Genomic DNA, 5,857 nt, shown 5'->3' with positions numbered 1-5,857 from the left:
ATTTTTCTTTTTAAGGCCTTACTTATTTTTCCTAGTGTTAAGGAGAGTTTAACTTGGCAACGCTTAATGATCCTTATTATCTGACTTAGAAGAAGTAATAGCTTTTAGATCAGATCAGACACTTCACACAGTATTACGGAAAGACTCTCTGAAGCCTGGACAAGAATCCAACTGAAAATCAGGAGACTTTCCTTATATCTTCATTGACTGCCCATTCCCTGTGTGAAGATCTACGGGACCAATATTCGGTGCACAGAAATACTTCTGTAGGAAAAGCTTCTCTAAATGACTTTCAGTGGTAATTCAAAGCCTCTTGATGTTAATGCATATCTCTGAAAAAGAAGTGGAGCAGATCTGCATAATTCACTTTTAAACAACTTATCATTTTTTTATAACATTTATTACTTAACTTTTTGAATATGCTTATAATGAATGACTTCATCAGAATCAAGGTACTTCTCCAGAACAAGAATTTTGGTGTCTTGGCAGCTCCTTTAGGTCTATCCAGAAATTCATCCCTTTGTCCAAGAGCCAGGGTTTGCTCACTATGAGTACTACTTTGTATGCAGTACAGCTCCTGCCATCCTGGGGAGCACCGCAGGGGCTTCATACCCCTACGGCCACACTGCTGGTGGGAAGCGTGGCCCCTGGAAAACCCCACAGGAGGAACAAGCCATCCATGCTGGCTCCCAGGTCACTGGATAGCTCCAACAGGGTTCAAATCTGCCAGACCTGCTCAGTCCTGCTCTATCCTCTTGTTTGGCATCACTGTGAGGGTTTTATGGCTGGGTTTCTACTTCCCTGCCTTCTGTCCAGCACTAAAATGGCTGCTTGCAACGTGACTTACACGACTGCAGCTGACAAATGGGGAAGCTGTTAGTCCGGCAAGATTTAGTCACTGCCTCTTTGACTGGCTGCATAGTCACTTGTCTGCTGCCAGTGCTGAGTGGTGGATATAGATGCATATAGATGAATGATTCCATATCTGAGCAAGGGTTTGTAGAGCATTACTGCACTTCTCAGCTGCAGGAGAAGGGGACCGTCAGACTGCTGGCACAAGCAAGGTGAGAAAGGCACAACAGTTATTGTAGTTTCTGCTATAGTTGACTTTCCATCGATTTCAGATGCCCCTGATTAGCCCCTTCTTTCTCAGCCTGACATGCCTGTGTTATGCTTTTCAACTTGGGGGAAGCAAACAAAAGAAGTCTCTTCACATCCTTCTGGACCTTTGCTGAGAAGAGATTAAACCGCTATATTTGCACAGTAGTGTTCAGCATGAATTTCTTATCTTTCCCTGTGCAGGCAGCACTGGAAATGTGAGGTTTGAAACCACCTGGTGGTTTTTGTAGCACAGCAGGCAGGTAACATGCCCTGGTGTGGCCACATAACAGGACCACTTGCTCAGCCAGACATCACCAAGCACTGACCCCCTCCATTAGCATGATCCTCCTTGATCCATGAGACCTATTTCCAACCCGCTAAGTGCCTTCATGTATCAATTCTGACTTCCACTTCTCCCCAAACTCCTGGCTGATTGCAGGTCTTTTAGAACTCATCACTGCCCCTTCTCTATCTCCTACAGCTAAGCTTCTTGTTCCATTGTTTTATTTACCACTGCACGTGCCAACCCCTCCCTTGCCACGTATGACTTGTAAACTATGCCACTGGAGGTAGAGATGGGGTGCTATCACGCCCACCTTAATGTCTAGTTATAAGGTCCTGCTCCTGTCCCCCAACACCGATGCTGGGGTCAAGCAGTTACAGGACAGCTAAAGAGTGTTTCCTGCCCTGAACGGCTGTCACTGAAGTCTGTGCATTGCCACAGACAGCTACTACAGCTACAGAAAACATCAGGATCATTGCCACAATAATGCATGTGAGAGCCTAAGTCCTGCTATGTCAGAGGACAGGGCTGATGGACATAAGGTCTCGGCTGGCACACAAGAAGAGCCAGAAATCTTTTATCAGGCCTCCCAGGAACTCGGACTGGGACAAAGCTTGTGTCCTTTGAGCTCACACGAGAATGAGGTAAGTCTAGACATTACCACGGTTGCTCAAATATCAGCTGCACAGAAGAGATTGTGTAATTTTGTGTTTTTGACAAGCAGGGAGCAGCAGATTGGGACAGCTTCAGCACAGAGCGCTGTACTGGCAGCACCTTTGCTTTTAAGGGCAAAGTCTGATGGTGAAGAACTGCATCCCTTTTCTTAGAAAATGGATATGTCGCTCCATCTTTTGTAACAGAGTTGTGGCCAGACGTGGCATCGCTTGGCGGAATGAAGTGCACTTTCTGGAAATGTCGATGCACACATTCTGAAAAACATTCTGTAAGTTTTTTAGGGAAAAAAAAAAGTGACAAATGGTAATTAACTGAGAGTGGGTGGATCTGAGGGGGTGAATGAAAGGTCTGGCAGAAGATCACAGCTACCTGTGTTCCAGAAAAGAGGCGTGGGTGAACATGATGTTCAGGGTAAGTCAGTATTTCTCAAATACGGAATTGTTGTCAAATACAGAATTGTCCCCAGACAGATATGGGAATTGTTTCTCCCCATGCAAAATGCACAGTGACATCCTCAAAGACTAGGAACTTGTCCCAGGTCCATCGTCAGTGTCATGGTGAAGAACCAGGGCTCCCACGTTGTCTCCCTTGCCCAGGGGCTAGTTGGTGGGGAGAGCCCTGATCCGTGCTAGGGGAGCCTGGGCAGCTGCAAGGGTGAGTGGAAGTGTCAGAAGCAGAGACTATTTTTTGCTTTTGAACTACATTTTTTTAAGAGGTAAAGTCGTTAGTAAATAAATAAATGCCAAACGTTATCTTACACATGAAGGTTACAACTGTGTGATACATAGGGGACAAGATTTAGAGGAACTGGGTGCATCTACTTAAATACAGTGGGACTCACTCTCCTCATGTAAAGCTCCTAAAACCTCAGAAGGTCCTCTGAAACTCCTCACTTTGTTGTGCTCGTTAATTTGTCACTGCAGAAGTCTGCCCCACAGGGGCTTTTTTCTTCTCCTATTCAGAGAGACTTTTTCCATTGACTGGAACAGGGCTGTCATGTGCCAGCCCATTTCTGACAGCCACCATCTGAAAACTGCAGTCTGGAACAATTATGGCTGTGAATCACTCCACCGAAGCAGGCTGCTCCTGGATGTGGGTTCTTGAACCAGGTCCCAAACCTGATATTGCTCGATATTGCCAGGATGACACAAGTTAGATTTTGCTCCAGCGTTTCCAACTGTTGGGATTTTATCGCATTATCTGAAATTCTGCTTAATGCCTCAGCCCCTAGGGCTATAAGATTATGTAAGAATCTCTGCTTTTATTACAAAATAAAGTTCATTTTCTAGTTTTTCCAGAACTTATAAATGTGACCCTTAATAGTGCAGTAAACGAAAGGTTACTAGCACCTCCCCCCAAACTATTATATTTAAGCCAACGATTTTTTATTTTTTAAGACCTGACTCATGATTTTTCAATGCCTGAGGGACACTGTAGTGTACTTTCAAAAATATGGCTATTGTTCAGCTTTCGAGCCTGATTTTTTATTTCCCTATCCTGACAGCATTGCCTAATTCAGGGATTTTTGTTTCCCTGAATGTTTTGAATGCTGCAGCTCTGTCATGCGTTTCTGACATTCCAGAAGCGAGCCCCCGGGAGCTCTGTCATGCATCTGCTGTTGGAGGTGCTGTAACAAATGTCCTACAGCACGTTTACAGTTTCAAAATCATGCTTGTCTGAAACAACAACAAAAAAATGTGGCTAGATATATCCCTTCTGGCACCATTTCCTCAATGAAACTTTGTTTAGGATGCAAATTCCATTAGTGCCAGGGGGGATCTTTCTTCTTCCAGCACCTGAAAGCACAGACACACAGGCTTTGAAGCACCCATGTGTGCATCTTTACTCTGTGTGCAGCCATCCCCTGTGCTTTTTTACGGGCACAGTCAATCCATCTTTTTGCTGGCACAGTATACGGGGAGAGAAAATTCTCTTACTGCCCAGGGAGCATGTCCTGCTTGCTCTGTGGTGGCTCCTGGAAGAAAAAATGTGCCCCCTTGTCTGACCCCTGGTGATATTGGTGGGTGGCGTTTCCACTTGTAATCACTGATGGCCTGTGCAATGCTTCTGGAAGGCACGCTGATGTGAATGAACGAGGTCTGAGGGGACTTGGCTGGATGCTACATCCCTGTAGATTGCAGAGCAGCTGGAAATGCTCCTCGCACCAGAAGATCCATACTGAACAGTGGTTTACAAGCTCTTTGGCATTGTTTTTGGTCACATTATATGAATTTTCAGGGGTGGTTTCATGTTTAGTATGGGTTCTCTGCCTTGGTCAGGAAGCTGACCAGCTCACCTCAGCAGTGGCAAAGTGGGCTGGTGCTTACTTTTTGACTACAGTGATGTTTGCTGTTATAGACAGAGCCTTCTCACTTCTTTGGGGCTGCTGTGGCCTGGTGAAGAGAAATGGCATTTGCCTCACAGGTGGGATTATCATGGCATAACAGATTCAGACTCTTACCAGAAAGTTCACATTCAAAGTGCAGAGTCTGGCTTCCCAGTATGGTCTAAAACACTTCTTCTTCAGCTGGAGATAAGGCATGGGAGAGTAGAGCGGTATACAGACCATAACAGCTGCACAGGGAGCCTCTGATGTGTGGGTGAGACAAGCAGATGAAGTCTCAATGATGTTCATCAAGTCTTAAGCACAGACCCAATTCTCGACTGAGGGCAAACTGGCACAGATCCACTATTGCCAAGGGAATCATAACAATTTACATCAGCTGGAAGTCTGCAGATGTTTTGTGGAAATGTGAGTCCATCCTGCTTTTTCTGTCTTGCATCCTCAACAAGCTGACTGACACCAGTAGGGATTTGTCTCCGACTATCAGCAAAAGTGGGGAATGGGAAATCTAGCCCCAGTGTATGTCTGCTGCAGCCAGAGGAGACATCTCAGGGATGGTTTTGGTCCAGTGCATTTTTTATTCATCCAAACACTCCGGAGCTGTAGCTGGTACGGAAAAAAAGCAAGTATTATGAAAACACTCTAGCCAAACCTTTCTGTGGAAGCTGACATTTACAAACAACTGATCTCAAGCTGTTTTGGGGACTGGAGTTCAGTGGTGCTCGCCAAGTGTGATGGCTGGGACAGGGTGGAGCCTCGGCTGCTGCTGCAGAGATGCTCAGCATCTTACCACTCATTGGGAACGTCTGCTTTGCTAAAGCAATGTGGGTTTCTATCACTCTCCTGGAGACTACCCACCTGCAGCAAATCTGCCGCTGGTAGGGAAAGGAGGTCCAGGCTAGAAACGTGCTGAAGTGGTGGCCAGAGAGCCCCTCTTCAGCTGGGAGGGATGGAGGAGGTGGCACGGAGGAAGAACCCTCGCCCATGCGATGTCCTCAGGGGACAGCACGTCAGGGATGCACCAGGGCAGCTGTCGTGGCTCTCAGAACAGGCTCTAAGCCATCTTATGGGTCTCAGCCTCTCGTGATGCTATCTAGGGTGGCTTCTGCACTGCATGGTTTTTGAACAAAAGTATTTTGTTTTATGACCATCCTTTCAGGGCATGAAGAAAACTCTCTCCTTTGCCACCCCCTCACCAACAGATGGGTGTTGCATTGTGAAACAGGCACAAAACAATTTCGGTTTAGGTTTTGCTACAACTCCTTGCCCCAATTTGTGTCATCTCCTGACGAGCTCTACTGCTGCTCCACCATTCATAAGTCATTCATAGTACATTAATCACCAGAAGAACACCATTGTGACCAAGCTCTTGGGCTGCAGTGCCAGGCCCACAGACCATGGACGTTGCCTTTGCTTCAAACAGAGTTAACAGTGTTATGTCAACAACAGGCACT

The 5,857-nt window shown here is 46.1% G+C and overlaps 1 long non-coding RNA gene across 3 annotated transcripts; it reads left to right on the top strand.

The window, feature by feature from the left end:
* The first annotated feature begins 368 nt into the window (after positions 1-368).
* LOC121062050 lies at positions 369-3,351 on the top strand. Of its 3 annotated transcripts, XR_005815386.1 has the most exons (3): positions 369-2,028; positions 2,109-2,470; positions 2,998-3,351. It is a non-coding gene; the product is annotated as an uncharacterized LOC121062050 (long non-coding RNA). The 3 variants fall into 3 exon arrangements; XR_005815383.1 differs by having other exon boundaries at positions 369-2,327; XR_005815385.1 differs by having other exon boundaries at positions 369-2,470.
* Positions 3,352-5,857: the final 2,506 nt, after the last annotated feature.

The sequence above is a fragment of the Cygnus olor genome, chromosome Z, assembly GCF_009769625.2.
Source record: "Cygnus olor isolate bCygOlo1 chromosome Z, bCygOlo1.pri.v2, whole genome shotgun sequence".
In the NCBI taxonomy this organism is placed as follows: Eukaryota; Metazoa; Chordata; class Aves; order Anseriformes; family Anatidae; genus Cygnus; species Cygnus olor.
This window is presented reverse-complemented; position numbering and strand designations above follow the sequence as displayed.